The 12621-nt window shown below is 35.2% G+C and overlaps 1 protein-coding gene across 1 annotated transcript in view; it reads right to left on the bottom strand.

The window, feature by feature from the left end:
* Positions 1–11813, bottom strand: part of LOC5579431 — a 35001-nt gene extending 23188 nt beyond the window's left edge. Inside the window, exon 1 of the mRNA XM_021843698.1 lies at positions 11425–11813. The gene's annotated coding sequence lies outside the window, so the exon portion shown is untranslated. The remainder of the gene's footprint in view (positions 1–11424) is intronic.
* Positions 11814–12621: the final 808 nt, after the last annotated feature.

Below are 12621 nucleotides of genomic sequence, written 5' to 3'. Positions count from 1 at the left end.
AAAATTCAATGTTATGTGTAAATGAAAATACCAAATAAATTAAAATCAAGGGTTCATCCAGATTAGGTCAAGTGTTATTAAAAAATAATTTGAGACAAGGTTATGGAGAAGTTGAGAGTCATGCAAAAAATACAGAGTGGGTTTAAGTTAAACAAGAGTTAGCCAAGTTAATATCAAATGTAATTAAAAAGAAACTTAACAGAACGTTAAAGTTATTCGAGAATTAGTCAAAATAATAGTTATAATCACTAGAACACTAGGCGTACGTGGGCTTTAGAAAAATGTCACTGGCGAAGTGAGCTCTCATCATAAGTGGAGTTTGACATGAATTACTAATTATTTAGCAAATAGTGGTTTCAAAAATATTGAAGAGGTTATCAACTAAAAGTTTAGAGTAACAATAACAGCAGCTTGTGCCTATCGGTGATTCTAAAATTTATGGGATGTTGCAATATTGAAATCGGCTGTCGCAATATTCGGTAATGCGATTTCATACTTATACTATATCGATGTCAATTTCAAAAAATTACACTACATTTAAACAATACTCAAATAATATTTAAATCGATGTTGAGGATTAGAATCTTTTTTTCTAGAATATAGTTGTATGCAAACACTTAAAGATTTTTAATGCTATATGTGCTTATTAGTTATTACTTAAATTTCCTATGGTAGTTTCAAGTTTTTTTGCCATATAATTTAAATAAATTGGGACTTTCACTTCAAACAAACGCATAACAAATCTTGACATTCGAAAATTTTGTTTTCGTGGTAGAATTTGATATTCTCTTGCAATTATCATCTACCCGGGAGGGCAACAGAAAATTGAACCTGTCCTTGCTCCAAAAACTCATCTAATATGAATGATTCTGCGTGCTTCATTGCCAGAAACGGAACTCACTAAAACTATTTGTAATTGCGGTTCGATTTCGGCACGAAACGTGAATCTCATCAAACAAATAGATCAGATTGGGTACGGAGCAGAAAATAGAATACATATACACCAAAATTTCACCATGTGATGGATGAACCGTCACGAATGCGACTCTGATAGCGGCCGCGTTTGCTGGGAACTATGGGCCAGATGTTACAATTTCGCGACAAAAGTCGAAACAACTTTTCCAATGAAATAAATTTATGAGAATTTAATATTATAAGGATCATGTGTGTTTGTATACCGACGATTAAATTCCATTTATTAATTGCACTCTATGGAGTTCAATTAAGTTTAAACAAAACTGCTTCATTTTCAGCATTTTTCAGTAAAATACTTTATACTTAAAAATTGTAAGCATAATTAGAGCAAAGTTGGGCGAAACTTCGAGTGGAGCAAAAGTTTATATTACAGATTTCTAGCTCAATTCAAAACAAATGTTATAAATGTCAGTGGTTCGAATACTGGACAAGTAAGAGACTACTATAACATATCGATACTTATATGACTGGCTGTTTCGAGAAATATTGGTTATTTATAAGTGGAATTTTGTCGCGAAACTTTGATTTCCAGCCCATAGTGCTGGGGTGGGAAATTCTTCGCATTATACTTCCAGTGTCGCTTCTAGTTGCTATTGTTGGCACTGTGATATGATCCAATTTCCCGACCCAACATCCGGGGTTGCAACCCATACTCATCCATCCATCCAATCCACCCACTTTCTCATTCTGTGCTGTAGGTTGAAATCAGATGACCAACAGTCAAAGATACCAACCAGCGGCAGTGTGTCCCATTTCCAGCGAAGAATCCGAGCTCACCGTCATGGTTTCGTCTATTGGAGAAATCGATTTTCCACGGTGTCGATGCAATGAAACTGCCACATGATTGCCAGGTTCTAACTAGGATTAAACTTTTATTTATTTTGCCGACGTAAAAATAGCTCTGGGAACTATCTTTCTTGCGTTCTACTCCATGGACAGAAACGTGTACCTGTCGCTGTTTGGTTATGTCTAAATACACAACAGATATCTCACTGAATGAATGAATATTTTGAAATATATTGAGAAAATTAGTTGAATTATCTTGAATCGTTAAGATTTTCATAAGCAGTTGAAAGTGCTTTTAACGACAGAACACTGCAGTCATCGTTTGTTTAAAGTTTTCACTATAGAGGCTGCAGTCATCATGAAACGTTATAGGCCAAGTGGTTTTTCAACTGTTCTTTGCTGCATTTCCACTTCGATTGAAGCATGTCATTCATTCAAGTTCAATCCAGCATTGCATATAGCCGCATAATACTACTCAAACTTGCGTAGTGAGTACAGATTCTTCCGAAGAACCGTTCACCGCTAACTTCCAACTATTAACGTTTTTCATTTTGAGGAAATATTGGTGGAAAACGATGAAATACTAGGGTAGGAAAGCAAGAGGAGTTATTTCGGACGCCGTTGGCTTCCAAACAATTTGATATTCCTACGTTGTGTCGATATTTTTATGCATAAAATACTGACAGCAAAAAAACAATGTACTGCTTGCCACAAATCTTCTAAAAGTACAAAATTCATCTCTCGGCAGCTAAAAAATTGGTCTAGCAATTGATAGATTTGGCTTGAACCGTGCCATCAAAATGGATGAAGATAATATCTATGAATTGAATGAAATATAATCAATATACGTCAAAATTGTAGAACATGAGGTAAATACCTTTGCTAACCTAGTTTTTATTAGCTATTCTTACTTCGTTTTTCTCAACTTTCTTATAGTGACTTTAGAATTCAAAACGAGCGGTGCTCTAATGGGAAAAAAAGATTTTTCTGACAAAATTCAAGAAAGCGGTCTAATTTAAGAAGGTCGTTGAATTTGTTTCAGCTTCAAATAAAAGCTAAATCATTGAGACATTTTGCAAACTTTTTAGTTAGCTGGCGTACAAGGGTCCTCCAATTTGAGTAAACCTCCTCCAGTTTTAGCTTATACTAGTGATCAGTGATATAAAATTGGAATTTTGATTCGTGGGCTTCGTAGCCGTGCGGTTAGTGTCACCAAGGCAATTAGCCGCATCGTGCTAAGGAGTGTGGGTTCGATTCCCACCTCAGGCCGTAAAACTTTTCGACAGGAATGTTTTCCGACTGTGCCACTGGGCGTTGCATGCTAGTCCGTTGTCTAGTGTGGTGCTTCCTTCAAAGGGCAAATAGCCCACTGGGAGCATTTAACGTGTAGTGTCTTTTAAGTGTGACGATAGCGGCCTGGTTTCAGCAAAAGTTACTCCAATACTTCCAAAAACACAGCTTATAACATTCACCAGAACCTATTTATTTAAAACTTTCATGCAGACATGTTGTTACGCTGAGAGAGTTTCCAATAAAATGTACAGTTGAAGTTAAGGTGATAGAACAAAGCCAAACTTCAAATATTCAAAAGCACAAATCTAGAGAACGGAACATCAGAATGAGCTGAAAACTTAATCAATTGTTCACCATCAGTTATTTAGTTTTATGTTTTTAGCTTAAACGGATGCTTGGTTCTCCAGATTTGTGCTCTTGAAAGTTTGAGATTTGGCTTCGATTCATCTTCACCTAAAAGGTCTCATGCTAGATGAAAATTAAACTTTCCAAAATCACATTGAGGGCGCTCAAGCCAAATGTAACAAATATATTAATTGTAGTATCATCAAACAAGTTTTCAAATCGGCCATGTTGTATGCTTCTGATATCTTGGGGGCATATAGGCGTAATTGACCGATTTTCAATTTTCTTGGACGAAATGAAAGCTAAAGATTTCGACTTTTCAAGAAAAATATAAAATTTCACAAAAAAAATGTTTTTACATAAAAAAAAACACAAATTTCGGTTCATCGTGTTTCGAAGGCCTTGGGACCAAAGGGGCTATTGCTGTTCTAATTTTTTCTTGAATGTTCAGAAAAATTTACGTTTACTGTCAAATTTTCTTTTTTTTTCACCAAATCATTTGCTTAAGGTTCATTCGCGTTTAACGTTCTACGGAGCCGAATTTTTTGTACTCGTTTACAATAGTGGACACAAATATTTTTAAGAAGGGCTTGGTTGGGATTGGATAACAGGGTTGGTATTTCATGGTTGCCCGTTTGTCGTATCATGGCGTATGCCAACTTCATGTAGGTTTTCGATTGCCGGGTGGCCAGGAACATACTGTCAAATTTTCAGTGATGTTTGATTTTAAATTGAATTTGAATATCGATTCAGCGGTTCAAAAGTTATAATTTAAATAAATAATAAAAGTTTTGCAAAGTTGCGATTTTTTTGGTCACTATATTTCGGAAATGGTCACCCTAATCAAAAACTCCAAAAACACATGCATCCTTATTTCGGATAAGGAACAAAATAGCAAATTTTCACGAAATTTGGTGACCCACCAGATCGGTTTTTCATGGAATGGCTGTGTAGTGCTTCCTTGTGAATAAAGTGTATTTCAAGGAATTTTTCGTTTAAATATTTGAAATTTTCCTTGTAAAGAAAGCGTCACTCAAAACGACGGACTCTCCTCCCAATCGAAAAGCTTTAAAGTATGGAGTAGGGATTGAACGCACACCCCATAGCATAATGCGCCTGATGCTTGACAACATACGGTTTTCCGGCAAAACTGATCAGACTGATTCGTGCAACGTTGGATGGATCGAAATCAAGTGTGCGGGTTGCGGATGAGACTTCAACCTCCTTCGTAACCTTAGATGGATTGAAGCAAGGAGATGCGATTTCGAACCTTTTGTTCAACATCGGTGGGGCAAAAGTTCGATTCAGTCAATCAATTTTGAAACTGTTATAACTAAAAATGGGTAAATATTTTGACACTAGTTTGTTCAGCAAAAATATAGTCAAGATGTTGAAGGTTCACTGTATGGTATTTATTTTGTTTCAACTGCTATTGTTTGTCTGGAAACTTTGATGATACCACTTAGGACGAACTTTTGCCCCACCTTACTCTTATTATATTTTGCCGCTAGGTGGCACTAGTAAGCATATTTAATCAAACATATAAAACAAATTCTATATGAACCAGATAAGATAGAAATTTCGAGCCTTCGGCAAAGTTGTTCAGAAAGTCTAGGACATCCAGAAAGTTCAATTCAAGTTTGGTTCGTTCCATAGATCATTTATTCACTTTATACACAAGTGATTTGTGCTATTCATATCTGATTCACTTCATAAACATCTGATTTACTTAAGGTGAAACAGTTTGGAATCAACTTCTAAGATTGCACTAGAACTTCAAAGGCACAAATCTCGCGAAGAAAGCATCCAACAGCAGTGCACTTTTTATTTTGGCTTTGTGCACTAGCAGAAAGCTGAAAATAAGAAGATCAGAAACGTTTGCCAACTATTTCGCCAGTTTAGTGCCTTTGAAAACGTGAGGAGGGGCACAAATCGGCCATTGTGCCGGCCATCTTTGGATTCCGAGATGTTTCACCTTAATGTTCAAGTGATTCATGTCTGACTAACTTCATATTCAAGTGTTTCAAGTTTGATTTACTTATGTTCAAGTGATTAAGGTCTGATTCATTTCACATTCAAATGATTCAGGACTTTGTTTCTTATTCTTTATTAGTATCATTCCAAACATTTCATTCATTTTTTATATCTAGGTGTTCTATGTTACAAAACACTATCATCCAAATTCGGTAAAACTTATTAAAGCATTTATTAACTTTATGTTAACAACATATTACAATTCATTTGTCGTAGAAGTTCAGAATTTTTTCAGGTGAGTTGATTTCACCTGCATAACAGCAAAAAACGCTTTCAATTTACTTAACCTAAATATATAACGCATTAATCGTGGCAATAGAAGATTGCAACATTTTTTGTCTAAAATTATTCATTATTTTATTTGCCATTTGTTCCAATGTTTCAACATTGGAAATTTTATGTAACTCATTGGTACTATACCAGGAAGGGAGCTTCAGATTAATTTCCAAAATTCTATTTTGCATCCTCTGCAGTGCTTTCTTCCCGGTACAGCATACAACATATTCCATATTGGTACAGCATACAACATGGCTGGCCTGAAAATTTGTTTGAATATCAAAAGCTTGTTCTTAAGACAAAGTTTTGATTTTCTATTAATAAGGGGATAGAGACATTTTACATATATGTTACATTTAGCTTAAATGCCCTCAATGTGATTTTTAAAAGTTAAATTCTTATCTAGCATGAGCCCTAGATACTTAACTTCATCTGACCAATTTATTGGAACCCCTCTCATCGTGACAACATGTCTACTTGAAGGTTTCAAATAAAGAGCTTTTGATTTATGTGGGAATATTATTAGTGGAGTTTTGGAAGCATTAGGAAAAATCTTCCATTTCTGCAAGTATGAAGAAAAAATAACTTTTTTGCAATCGACTACAGATGACACGCAGGCTTTGTCCTTTGGCGGAGAGGCCTGTGTCATCCGCAAACAAGGATTTTTTATATCCCTGAGGTAACTCAGGTAAGCCAGATGTGAAAATATTGTATAATATTGGTCCCAAAATGCTGCCTTGGGGAACACCAGCTCTTACAGGAAGTCTTTCAGACCTGGAGTTCTGATAATTAACCTGAAGTGTACGATTTGACAGATAACTTTGAATTATTCTAACAATGTATGTTGGAAATTAAGGTTTTTCAATTTTACTATCAAACCTTCATGCCAAACACTTTCGAATGCTTTTTCTATGTCTAGAAGAGCAAGACCAGTAGAAAAGCCTTCAGATTTGTTGGAACGGATCAAATTTGTTACACGTAAAAGTTGATGAGTGGTCGAATGTCCATGGCGGAATCCGAACTGTTCATTGGCAAAAATTGAATTTTCGTTGATGTGGACCATCATTCTGTTCAAAATAATCTTTTCAAAAAGTTTACTGATGGAGGAAAGCAAACTGATTGGACGATAGCTAGAAGCTTCTGCTGGATTTTTATCTGGTTTTAAAATTGGAACAACCTTAGCATTTTTCCATTCGTCAGGAAAATATGCTAATTGAAAACATTTGTTGAATATATCAACTAAAAATGATAAGCTTCTTTCTGGAAGTTTCTTGATGAGGATGTAGAAAATTCCAACATCGCCAGTAGCTTTCATATTTTTGATTTTTGAATAATAGTTCTCATTTCTTCCAAATCAGTCTCCCAGGCATTTTCAAAAACGTTCTCTTGATTGAGAATATTTTCGAAGTCCTGAATAATTTGATTTTCAATTGGAGTAGTCGGATTTCAATTGGAGTAGTAATTCCTAAATTAAAATTTTGCGCGCTTTCAAACTGCATAGCAAGTTTGGGGCCTTCCTTAGCCGAGTGGTTAGAGTCCGCGGCTACAAAGCAAAGCCATGCTGAAGGTGTCTGGGTTCGAATCCCGGTTGGTCCAGGATCTTTTCGTAAAGGAAATTTCCTTGACTTCCCAGGGCATAGAGTATCATCGTACCTGCCACACGATATACAAATGCAAAAATGGCAACTTTGGCAAAGAAAGCTCTCAGTTAATAACTGTGGAAGTGCTCATAAGAACACTACGCTGAGAAGCAGGCTCTGTCCCAATGAGGACGTAAATGCCAAGAAGAAGAAGCAAGTTTTTGAGCATTTTTGCAATTAGTTAGTAATAATTTGTTTTCCTCTTCCAATGCCGGTATTGGCTTCTGAGGTTTTTTCAAGATTTTAGATAATTTCCAAAAGGGCTTAGAGCCAGGATCCAATTGAGAAATCTTATTTTCAAAATTGTTCATTAATTGTGCAAAACGTTTTTAGCAGGATCACGAGTGCGTTGAAATTGCCTTCTCCTCACGTTTTTATGACGGATCAAGAGTTTAAGATCATCATCTTTAATCACGGATTCATATTTTACTTCACATTTTGGAATTGCAATGCTCCTGGCTTCAACAATAGAATTTGTTAAAGTTTCAAGAGCATTGTCAACATCAAGTTTTGTTTGGAAAGGAATATTAACATCAAGATTAGAGTCAACATACGTTTCATATATATTTCAGTCAGCTCGAAAATAATTGAAAGTGGCACTGATAGGATTGAGAATCGCTTCATGGGATATTTGAAATGTAACAATGACATGATCAGAATCGAAATCAGCATGAGTAACTAATTGACTACAAAGAAGACTAGAGTCGGTTAAGACCAAATCAATCGTAGATGGATTTCTAGAAGAGGAAAAACATGTAGGGCCATCAGGGTATTGAATTGAGAAATATCCTGAAGAACACTCATCAAATAAAATTCTGCCGTTGGAATTACTTTGAGAATTATTCCATGACCGATGTTTGGCATTAAAGTCACCAATGACAAAAAATTTCGACTTATTGCGAGTCATTTTTTGCAAGTCTGCAAATTAACTTGCTGTTCAGAGCATTGAAAAGGCAAATATGCAGCTATGAAAGTATATTTACCAAGTTGTGTTTCAACTGAAACACCTAAAGTTTCAAAAACTTTCGTTTCAAATGAGGAAAACAATTGATGTTTTATACTCCTATGAATGATGATTGCAACTCCGCACATGCCCCATTAAGTCGATCATGACGATAAACAAAAAAGTTAGGATCTCTTTTGAGTTTAGATTCAGGTTTCTAATACGTTTCAGTAATAACTGCTATATGCACGTTATTAGCTGAAAGAAAAATAAACAGCTCGTCCTCTTTACCATTCAGAGAACGAGCATTCCAATTTAAAATATTTAAATTATTATTTGGATCCATTAGAAGAATATAATCCAATAAAAATTAATAATTAATAATATAATGATTGGACTGCTTCAGTCATAGTGGTGGATTTGAACATTGCATCAATCATTAGATTCAATTGTTCAGTTAGAAAATTAAAATCAGAGGCAGACATATCACTTGAAGTGGGTACATTATTTGATGATTTCCCATTAGAATTTTCGGCGGAGTAGGAGTTACCTGTGGCGGTAGGGTTTTTTTCCATTTGATTTGAAACAAGTAGAATGGGTACTCATAGTACGAACAGGGGAGGAGTTCAAATTACCTGCTACGATATCGGCAAAGGATTTTCCGTGGGTAGATACATTCGAAATTGAAAGATTTGAACGGCTACCCGACGGATTAAAATTAGTTTGTGAATGAGCATGATTATGATCTTCCTGATGGGTATGATTCCTAATCAAGCGATCGTTAACTGATAAATGAGTATTGTTTGATACTCTACCAGGGAAATTCCGGAAACGACCGTTATCGTAACGGATATTATCTTTCATCTGCCTGGCACGAGCCTCAATGAATCTCTTGCGTGAAGGGCAATTCCAAAAATTTGACTTATGATTGGCCCTGCAATTAGAGCATATAAACTTGGTGGTATCTTCCTTCACTGGGTAGACGTCCTTAGCGTGAGAAGAACCTCCGCAAATCATGCATGTAGCATCCATGCGACTATTTTTTGTACCATGACCCCACTTTTGGCACCGACGGCACTGAGTGGGGTTCTGGTAATTTCCTCCAGGTTTCTGAAAATGTTCCCATGTCACACGGACATCGAACAAAAGTTTTGCTTTTTCTAAATCTCTAATATTATTTAGTTCTTTTTTGTTAAAGTGAACTAAATAATATTCTTAAAAAAGCTCTTTCCGAACAACGCCAGATTGGGTTCTCTTTTTCATAATGATTACTTGGACTGGGGAAAATCCAAGTAAATCATTTATTCCATTTTTGATCTCTTCAAGTGACTTATAGTCACTTGAGAGACCTTTCAAGACAACTTTGAACAAACGTTCAGTTTTGTCGTCATAAACACAAAACCAGTGCAAATGCGATCCAAGGGAACATCAAGGTGGAAATGAAAACCTATTTTCACTTTGGTTCTCTTACTCGATATTGAGATACAGAATATCGAACAAGAGAGAGATGTGTGAAGTTAAAAATGCAATTGTAACACAGTTTGTTATAAGTTATCAAAAAGCAAATTGAAATTAAGTTAAAATAATATATTTTGTTACAATTCAGGTATGAGAAATAACATAAAGAGTTACATGCTTGTTTGAATTACATCATATTTTGTTTAAATTATAATATATTTTGTATTTATTTTGTTTAATGTAGAGGAAATTTCGTTCTAATTTTTGTTATTTAAACTACTAACCAACCAAAATTATCAAAAAAAAATGTTAGAAAAAACATTCTCACTAAGTTAGAAAATCTATTACAACTCTGTTGTAAACCACTGGTCGGGAAATTAGATATTCTGAATTACTTGAAGAGCTTAAATTGCGGTAAGAAGTAAAATTTTGCTTTCTATTTGTTTTTAATTATTTTTTCTCCAACCGAATAGAAGCTGACCAAAATGCTTGTAGAACGTTATCAAAGCTGAAGAATAAAGTTGGTATTCAACGACATGCTTTATAGTTTCTCCAAATTTGAGTGAACAGCGCCTGAACAAAGGTTAGCCATGAAAATTATTAAAATGTTATTAAACTATGCTGAATAAAACTGCCATAACGGTGTTTGTTAAATAAGTTAATGTTTTGTTGGGTTCTTGTTATGCCTAAAAAACTGTTTAAAATAGGAATTCCTCGAAAAACAATCTAAGAGTCTCACTTAAACATTTCTTTATATTTTTTACACGTATTACCGGAAGAACTATTTACAGTAATGTCTGGAGTATGTTCTGGAAAAAATCAAGAAGCGATGTCTTGAAAATTCAAGAACGAATGCAAAATATATTCCCAATTTTCTAAGGAATTCTAAGAGTTTACCTGAAATAATTGAAAGAGTTTCTGAAAGAATCGCAGAATTCATACAGCAATACTTGAAGAAAATCCGGGAATAAAATTTCTGAGTGTCATAGATGAATAATGTCCGGAGGTATCCTTAGAAAGTTCTCTAGGAAATCATGAGGAATCATAAAAAAAACCTGGTGGAATTTTTGAACAGATTTGTTGGATTTATGGTGCATTATTAAAGTGATATTTTTACTAAGACATGTCCGATGTTGTTGTTTTGTTTTATTTACGAATAAGTCTTTAATTTTAAAGCTCACATGTATTTTTCATTAATCTTTATTAGATATCGAGTTTTCTCCGATAATTCACATGCCGTTATTTGTTGGTTCAGAAGAATTACATTCTCATAATTTGATACCATTTTACAAATACGATTCATGTAGTAATGCACACCTAGTACAGAACAAATATTTTCCACACACGGTGAAGTGGGAATGATAAATTTCATATCCTGATTAAAACATGAAGCAAACACTTGCTAGCCCCATCAGGTTGCATCGCAAAACATGAAGAGTCAATTCTGTGAACGAAAGAAATTCACTTCGTTGTATCTAGCAAGGCCGGGTAAAAGAAGCGTGCGGAAGGAAGAGGAAATGATACACCTGTTTTATTTTTTTTATTAGGGCACAGGTTCGATACCAAAACTATCTACGCAAGGAAAATTATTCTATCAAACTTCGTCACCACCATTTAGAAAAAGCAAAACAAGTTTATAAATTATTCACATTATTCGCATAGGAGTTTACCTACCTTTTCGATATTTAAATGTTTGACCTTGTTTTCTTAACTTCGCTATCGGTGGCACAAAACAGATGGGGAAATTTTCCTAAACATGTAGTCTCCAAATTTATTCCAATATTATGATAAGCACGGTGGATCATAGTTTTTCACACTTTTTGATGCTGATTGAAATCTATTTCCTTCTAATTGTAACAGTACCAATCACTTGATTTGCATTCTTTTATGCACGTTGTGACAAATCACTTGGATTTTTGCACCACAAATTTAATTCAATTTCTCAAACGGGATGAGGAAAATATGGGTGATTCCGTTCTCGCTCCGATATAAAATGATATCAGCAGCATACGACTTAACTAGTATCGCAGGATATTTTTCACAATAGTGTCCTTCAAAGAGAAGAAGAATCGCTGATGACAGGACTCTCTGACAGGATCCTGGTTTCCACTTGTTCACATTCAGATGGCTTGGTGGGACATGCGCAATGGGGGGAACTTTCATTTGGGCGGGAAAATTCAAAGGACGAAATAGTTTGAATGTTGAACTTTGAATTTGTATTTATGTATTTTTTGGTTTATGTATATATGTCATGCAGACCAATAATTTTGACACATAATTTTGCAAGTGTTAACTATTAAATACTATCTGAAAGCATGACGCGAGATACCGGCTACTCTCTATGATGTGGTACAATTAATTCTACTTTTATTCATGGAAAGCGATATGGCAGTCAACAAGCTCCTCCATGAGTTTGATCTCTGAAAGCACACATGTTCGCTAATAAAATAACTTTGATATTGTATGGTGTATAGTGTTTTGTATTGATGGCGTTAAACATGAAACGTGTTTTTTTGCAGTAATGAAAATATTATAGCAGAGTGGTATTTTCGGCGATGCAGTCCAATAGCGAATCAAAAGCCCGTTTTGCTTTTGCTTTGGACGATTTGCCCTTTGAAGGAAGCACCACACTTGACAACGGAGTACGTTCCTGACGAAAAGTTTTTCGGAATCGCACCCACCCTCCTTGACTTGATGCGGCTAAATGCTTGGTAACATTAACCGCACGGCCACGAAGCCCACAACTTTCATTCTCTTGCATAAATGGACAGATTACTTGATTGAAATTGAAACAGATGCAATAATATAGCCGGGAACACAAAAACGCATTTTCCCAACAATGATAGTGCTAGTGGTTACGTCGATCATGCG

This window comes from Aedes aegypti, chromosome 2 (assembly GCF_002204515.2).
Source record: "Aedes aegypti strain LVP_AGWG chromosome 2, AaegL5.0 Primary Assembly, whole genome shotgun sequence".
Lineage (NCBI taxonomy): Eukaryota > Metazoa > Arthropoda > Insecta > Diptera > Culicidae > Aedes > Aedes aegypti.
This window is presented reverse-complemented; position numbering and strand designations above follow the sequence as displayed.